Source organism: Salmo trutta, unplaced genomic scaffold (assembly GCF_901001165.1).
Source record: "Salmo trutta unplaced genomic scaffold, fSalTru1.1, whole genome shotgun sequence".
In the NCBI taxonomy this organism is placed as follows: Eukaryota; Metazoa; Chordata; class Actinopteri; order Salmoniformes; family Salmonidae; genus Salmo; species Salmo trutta.
This window is the reverse complement of record NW_021822651.1, coordinates 561791-569905: the sequence shown is the minus strand read 5'-3', so window position 1 is coordinate 569905 and position 8115 is coordinate 561791. Positions and strand designations below refer to the sequence as shown.

At 45.7% G+C, this 8115-nt stretch overlaps 2 long non-coding RNA genes across 2 annotated transcripts; both read right to left on the bottom strand.

The window, feature by feature from the left end:
* Nucleotides 1-1768: 1768 nt before the first annotated feature.
* On the bottom strand, nt 1769-2819 carry LOC115183099 (uncharacterized). Its single transcript, XR_003873954.1, has 2 exons — nt 2556-2819; nt 1769-2205 (listed from the first exon to the last, which is right to left on the bottom strand). It is a non-coding gene; the product is annotated as an uncharacterized LOC115183099 (long non-coding RNA).
* Nucleotides 2820-2946: 127 nt separating this feature from the next.
* LOC115183100 (uncharacterized) lies at nt 2947-3498 on the bottom strand. Its single transcript, XR_003873955.1, has 2 exons — nt 3466-3498; nt 2947-3165 (listed from the first exon to the last, which is right to left on the bottom strand). It is a non-coding gene; the product is annotated as an uncharacterized LOC115183100 (long non-coding RNA).
* Between the last annotated feature and the right edge of the window lie 4617 nt (nt 3499-8115).

The following is an 8115-nucleotide window of genomic DNA, read 5'->3' as shown; positions in this document are numbered from 1 at the left end:
ATTACATCAGTCCATCACCTCTCTCTCTCTCCCCCTAACACCAGCCAGTTACATCAGTCCATCACCTCTCTCTCTCCCCCCCTAACACCAGCCAGTTACATCAGTCCATCACCTCTCTCTCTCCCCCCCTAACACCAGCCAGTTACATCAGTCCATCACCTCTCTCTCTCTCAATTCAATTCAATTCAATTCAATTCAATCTCTCTCTCTCTCTCTCTCTCTCTCTCCCCCCAACACCAGCCAGTTACATCAGTACATCACCAAACCGTAATGCCAAGTGTTCCTCATTATAAGCATCTTTGTAGAATAATGACAAAGCCTACTTGTCTTCCTGAGCACTAGAGTATTTCCTCTTGCCTTTGAAGTTGACCAACGACTATGAATGCATGTTGTCCTCTCTTAAACACAGAGATGATTTGACCCATTTACATTTTTTAAAAGCAAACTTCTACTGACCATCGGCTAAAAAGCAAAATATTTGAAACATTCAATCCCTCCAGATCTCTGCCTTATAGAGAGGTACTCAGAGACTGAAGTCAAAATCCACAGTGACAAACAATAACACGTTTGTGTAATGGAAATGGTGTTATTGTTTATCACTATGGATAAAGCTGGAGGAATGAAATCCTTTTGTTCTGGCTTGGCTTGCCGTAAACAAACTACTTTGCATTGACACAAATTCATTTCCAATCTTGTTTTCCATTTCCCATTTTACTCTCCAAAAATGTCAGTGTTGACGGAAATGTGTGCATACAACTGAACTAATGGCTTTTTTTTATACCAGATTTCCTATAAATATGTTAATTTTGTGCAACCCCTATGAAAAATCACTCGATGCATAAACGTACGTTAGAGTGTCTGTGCCGAGGACGTTGTCAGTGATGGCCCCGGTTCAGCCTGTACGGCAGTCAAAGAAACAATCTACGGTCGGCTACGTCTCAATTTGAACCCTATTCCCTAGGTCACTATATAGGGAATATGGTGCCATTTGGGACAAAGCCTTGCAGCGATCTCTAAACTTGGGGATATAGAAAACTTTGAATGCCATAACTTAATATTCATATTCAATTGTGTTAAACCCCCCCCAAAAAAAAAAAAAAAATGGCAAAGAATTAACATTTCCGTTTCTAATACAGTCCTATTATTATCTAGAAACTGAGGGACACTGCCTGGTATGCCTGCCGTCCTACGTGGATCCGTGGCTGTACCATATTCAATATTACTCCAGTACAGCACAGTACTGTCAGTTTCCTATTTTAGAGACAGAACCCAGATAGATTCTCTCTCCCTTCTGTCACTCAGTGCTTTTCATTGGGGGTGATGAATGGTACAAACAGGACCAGCTCAGTTCACAAAGAGAGAAGGCCTCTGTCTTCTCTCTCAACTCCCACATCCCACCTCACACGCAGCAGGTGTATCTAGTTATCCTGAATTGATCTATCTATAGATCAGCTCCCTCTCTGCTGTCAGCCCCCACATCCAGGTGCAGCTAAAGAAAAGATTGGCAACAGTCTCTCTCTCTAAACCTTCACATGTACCAAGACCTGACTTCACCTCAACAGTCTCTCTCTCTAAACCTTTACATGTACCAAGACCTGACTTCACCTCAACAGTCTCTCTCTCTAAACCTTTACATGTACCAAGACCTGACTTCACCTCAACAGTCTCTCTCTAAACATTTACATGTACCAAGACCTGACTTCACCTCAACAGTCTCTCTCTAAACCTTTACATATACCAAGACCTGACTTCACCTCAAAAGTCTCTCTCTCTATTAACCTTTACATGTACCAAGACCTGACTTCACCTCAACAGTCTCTCTCTCTAAACCTTTACATGTACCAAGACCTGACTTCACCTCAACAGTCTCTCTCTCTAAACCTTTACATGTACCAAGACCTGACTTCACCTCAACAGTCTCTCTCTCTAAACCTTTACATATACCAAGACCTGACTTCACCTCAACAGTCTCTCTCTCTATTAACCTTTACATGTACCAAGACCTGACTTCACCTCAACAGTCTCTCTCTCTAAACCTTTACGTGTACCAAGACCTGACTTCACCTCAACAGTCTCTCTCTAAACCTTTACATGTACCAAGACCTGACTTCACCTCAACAGTCTCTCTCACTAAACCTTTACATGTACCAAGACCTGACTTCACCTCAACAGTCTCTCTCTCTAAACCTTTACATGTACCAAGACCTGTCTTCACCTCAACAGTCTCTCTCTAAACCTTTACATGTACCAAGACCTGACTTCACCTCAACAGTCTCTCTCTAAACCTTCACATGTACCAAGACCCACCTTCACCTCAACAGTCTCTCTCTAAACCTTTACATGTACCAAGACCTGACTTCACCTCAACAGTCTCTCTCTCTAAACCTTTACATGTACCCAAGACCTGACTTCACCTCAACACTCTCTCTCTCTAAACCTTTACATGTACCAAGACCTGACTTCACCTCAACAGTCTCTCTCTCTAAACCTTTACATGTACCAAGACCTGACTTCACCTCAACAGTCTCTCTCTAAACCTTTACATGTACCAAGACCTGACTTCACCTCAACAGTCTCTCTCTCTAAACCTTTACGTGTACCAAGACCTGACTTCACCTCAACAGTCTCTCTCTCTAAACCTTTACGTGTACCAAGACCTGACTTCACCTCAACAGTCTCTCTCTCTAAACCTTTACGTGTACCAAGACCTGACTTCACCTCAACAGTCTCTCTCTAAACCTTTACATGTACCAAGACCTGACTTCACCTCAACAGTCTCTCTCTCTAAACCTTTACATGTACCAAGACCTGACTTCACCTCAACAGTCTCTCTCTCTAAACCTTTACATGTACCAAGACCTGACTTCACCTCAACAGTCTCTCTCTCTAAACCTTTACATATACCAAGACCTGACTTCACCTCAACAGTCTCTCTCTCTATTAACCTTTACATGTACCAAGACCTGACTTCACCTCAACAGTCTCTCTCTCTAAACCTTTACGTGTACCAAGACCTGACTTCACCTCAACAGTCTCTCTCTAAACCTTTACGTGTACCAAGACCTGACTTCACCTCAACAGTCTCTCTCTCTAAACCTTTACATGTACCAAGACCTGACTTCACCTCAACAGTCTCTCTCTCTAAACCTTTACATGTACCAAGACCTGTCTTCACCTCAACAGTCTCTCTCTAAACCTTTACATGTACCAAGACCTGACTTCACCTCAACAGTCTCTCTCTAAACCTTCACATGTACCAAGACCCACCTTCACCTCAACAGTCTCTCTCTAAACCTTTACATGTACCAAGACCTGACTTCACCTCAACAGTCTCTCTCTCTAAACCTTTACATGTACCAAGACCTGACTTCACCTCAACAGTCTCTCTCTCTAAACCTTTACATGTACCAAGACCTGACTTCACCTCAACAGTCTCTCTCTCTAAACCTTTACATGTACCAAGACCTGACTTCACCTCAACAGTCTCTCTCTCTAAACCTTTACATGTACCAAGACCTGACTTCACCTCAACAGTCTCTCTCTAAACCTTTACATGTACCAAGACCTGACTTCACCTCAACAGTCTCTCTCTCTAAACCTTTACGTGTACCAAGACCTGACTTCACCTCAACAGTCTCTCTCTCTAAACCTTTACGTGTACCAAGACCTGACTTCACCTCAACAGTCTCTCTCTCTAAACCTTTACGTGTACCAAGACCTGACTTCACCTCAACAGTCTCTCTCTAAACCTTTACATGTACCAAGACCTGACTTCACCTCAACAGTCTCTCTCTCTAAACCTTTACATGTACCAAGACCTGACTTCACCTCAACAGTCTCTCTCTCTAAACCTTTACATGTACCAAGACCTGACTTCACCTCAACAGTCTCTCTCTCTAAACCTTCACATGTACCAAGACCTGACTTCACCTCAACAGTCTCTCTCTCTAAACCTTCACATGTACCAAGACCTGACTTCACCTCAACAGTCTCTCTCTCTAAACCTTCACATGTACCAAGACCTGACTTCACCTCAACAGTCTCTCTCTCTAAACCTTTACATGTACCAAGACCTGTCTTCACCTCAACAGTCTCTCTCTAAACCTTTACATGTACCAAGACCTGACTTCACCTCAACAGTCTCTCTCTAAACCTTCACATGTACCAAGACCTAACTTCACCTCAACAGTCTCTCTCTAAACCTTTACATGTACCAAGACCTGACTTCACCTCAACAGTCTCTCTCTCTAAACCTTTACATGTACCAAGACCTGACTTCACCTCAACAGTCTCTCTCTCTAAACCTTTACATGTACCAAGACCTGACTTCACCTCAACAGTCTCTCTCTCTAAACCTTTACATGTACCAAGACCTGACTTCACCTCAACAGTCTCTCTCTAAACCTTTACATGTACCTAGACCTGACTTCACCTCAACAGTCTCTCTCTCTAAACCTTTACATGTACCAAGACCTGACTTCACCTCAACAGTCTCTCTCTAAACCTTTACATATACCAAGACCTGACTTCACCTCAACAGTCTCTCTCTCTATTAACCTTTACATGTACCAAGACCTGACTTCACCTCAACAGTCTCTCTCTCTAAACCTTTACGTGTACCAAGACCTGACTTCACCTCAACAGTCTCTCTCTAAACCTTTACATGTACCAAGACCTGACTTCACCTCAACAGTCTCTCTCTCTAAACCTTTACATTGTACCAAGACCTGACTTCACCTCAACAGTCTCTCTCTCTAAACCTTTACATGTACCAAGACCTGACTTCACCTCAACAGTCTCTCTCTCTAAACCTTTACATGTACCAAGACCTGACTTCACCTCAACAGTCTCTCTCTCTAAACCTTTACATGTACCAAGACCTGACTTCACCTCAACAGTCTCTCTCTAAACCTTTACATGTACCAAGACCTGACTTCACCTCAACAGTCTCTCTCTCTAAACCTTTACATGTACCAAGACCTGACTTCACCTCAACAGTCTCTCTCTCTAAACCTTTACATGTACCAAGACCTGACTTCACCTCAACAGTCTCTCTCTCTAAACCTTTACATGTACCAAGACCTGACTTCACCTCAACAGTCTCTCTCTTTAAACCTTTACATGTACCAAGACCTGACTTCACCTCAACAGTCTTTCTCTAAACCTTTACATGTACCAAGACCTGACTTGACGATTTGGGACACAGACCTGCTCTACTGCCTAGCTACCTGACTATGTATCCTAGATCTGACTATATCAACACTGCAGGCAACATTCTGTAGAATCATGTGTGTCGAGATTGAACATGCCCTGAGTTCGACCACCTTTTGTGTGTACTGATGTAGCTTAAGTATCGAAGGTACCTCAAATCAAATCAAATTTTATTGGTCACACACACTTGTTTAGCAGATGTTATTGTGGATGCAGCAAAATGCTTGTGTTTCTAGTTCCAACAGTGCAATATTATCTAACAAGTAACATCTAACAATTGCACAACAATACACACAATGCACACAAATCTAAGTAAAGGAATGGAATTAAGGAATATATAAATATATGGACGAGCAATGTCAGAGCAGCATAGACTAAGATACAGTAGAATAGAATACAGTATATATATATATATATATGAGATGAGTAATGCATAGACTAAGATACAGTAGAATAGAATACAGTATATATATATGAGATCAGTAATACATAGACTAAGATACAGTAGAATAGAATACAGTGTATATATATATATATATATATATATATATGAGTAATTTAAAATATGTACACATTAAAGTAACTAGTGTTCCATTTATTAAAGTAGCCAGTGATTTCAAGTCTATGGCTGCATTCCAGACACACCCTCTCCCCTCAGTCCTCAAATTAAGTGTACACTTCTGATGACGTGTCATGACGTCTGACGAGTATACACTTGCAGGGCAAGGGAGGAAGGAATGATTTTTAAATGGAACACCGCGGGACCGGAAATTCGTCACTCGTTCATTCCGCGACGATTGTGTTTTCAGCCACCGGTAGCTTGTGGGTGCTTTATATGCGCTACAGTCAATTATGAGTGCATGTCTACATATTTTAAATATCTAATTACTAATATACACCTACTGTATGATAGCTAGTAAATGGATTAGCTAACTAACGTTAGCCTGCCTAGCTGGAACTTCTGAAGAAGAAGGAAAAATTTTTATTTCTACAATTTCCAAAAGATAACCAAACAAAAACATATTTACCTTTTACGAGACGTGTTTGTGCCGTCATGTTCATTAGTAGCACAATTTCTATCTTATTTACATTCGATTTTTACTTACACTTGTATGTTGACTTCTCCATATTGACGTTGAGGTTTTAAGTTTTGGCTGACTTTTCTTAGCGGATGTACAATCATCGCAAATTGAATTATACCGCACCGTTCAGCGCTGTGAGGCGTTTCCTGTCCCGTACCACTCAGCGCTGTGAGGCGTTTCCTGTCCCGTACCGCACCGCTCAGCTCTGTGAGGCGTTTCCTGTTCCGTACCGCTCAGCGCTGTGAGGTGTTTCCTGTCCCGTACCGCACCGTTCAGCGCTGTGAGGCGTTTCCTGTCCCGTACCGCACCGCTCAGCTCTGTGAGGCGTTTCCTGTTCCGTACCGCTCAGCGCTGTGAGGTGTTTCCTGTCCCGTACCGCACCGTTCAGCGCTGTGAGGCGTTTCCTGTCCCGTACCGCTCAGCGCTGTGAGGTGTTTCCTGTCCCGTACCGCTCAGCGCTGTGAGGTGTTTCCTGTCCCGTAACACTCAGCGCTGTGAGGCGTTTCCTGTCCCGTAACACTCAGCGCTGTGAGGTGTTTCCTGTCCCGTAACACTCAGCGCTGTGAGGTGTTTCCTGTCCCGTAACACTCAGCGCTGTGAGGCGTTTCCTGTCCCGTACCGCTCAGCGCTGTGAGGCGTTTCCTGTCCCGTACCGCTCAGCGCTGTGAGGTGTTTCCTGTCCCGTACCGCACCGTTTAGCGCTGTGAGGCGTTTCCTGTCCCGTACCGCTCAGCGCTGTGAGGTGTTTCCTGTCCCGTACCGCACCGCTCAGCGCTGAGGTGTTTCCTGTCCCGGTCCGCACCGTTCAGCGCTGTGAGGTGTTTCCTGTCCCGCACCGTTCAGCACTGTGAGGCGTTTCCTGTCCCGTACCGCTCAGCGCTGTGAGGCGTTTCCTGTCCCGTACCGCTCAGCGCTGTGAGGTGTTTCCTGTCCCGTACCGCTCAGCGCTGTGAGGTGTTTCCTGTCCCGTACCACACCGTTCAGCGCTGTGAGGTGTTTCCTGTCCCGTACCGCTCAGCGCTGTGAGGCGTTTCCTGTCCCGTACCGCTCAGCGCTGTGAGGTGTTTCCTGTCCCGTACCGCACCGTTCAGCACTGTGAGGCGTTTCCTGTCCCGTACCGCTCAGCGCTGTGAGGCGTTTCCTGTCCCGTACCGCTCAGCGCTGTGAGGCGTTTCCTGTCCCGTACCGCTCAGCGCTGTGAGGCGTTTCCTGTCCCGTACCGCTCAGCGCTGTGAGGCGTTTCCTGTCCCGTACCGCTCAGCGCTGTGAGGCGTTTCCTGTCCCGTACCGTTGAGCTCTGTGAGGCGTTTCCTGTCCCATACCGCACCGCTCAGCTCTGTGAGGCGTTTCCTGTCCCGTACCGCTCAGCGCTGTGAGGCGTTTCCTGTCCCGTACCACACCGTTCAGCGCTGTGAGGCGTTTCCTGTCCCGTACCGCTCAGCGCTGTGAGGCGTTTCCTGTCCCGTACCGCTCAGCGCTGTGAGGCGTTTCCTGTCCCGTACCGCTCAGCGCTGTGAGGTGTTTTCTGTTCCGTACCGCTCAGCTCTGTGAGGCGTTTCCTGTTCTGTACCGCTCAGCGCTGTGAGGTGTTTCCTGTCCCGTACCACTCAGCTCTGTGAGGCGTTTACTGTCAAGTACCGCTCAGCGCTGTGAGGCGTTTCCTGTCCCGTACCGCTCAGCGCTGTGAGGCGTTTCCTGTCCCGTACCACTCAACTCTGTGAGGCGTTTCCTGTTCCGTACCGCTCAGCGCTGTGAGGCGTTTCCTGTCCCGTACCGCTCAGCGCTGTGAGGTGTTTCCTGTCCCGTACCGCACCGTTTAGCG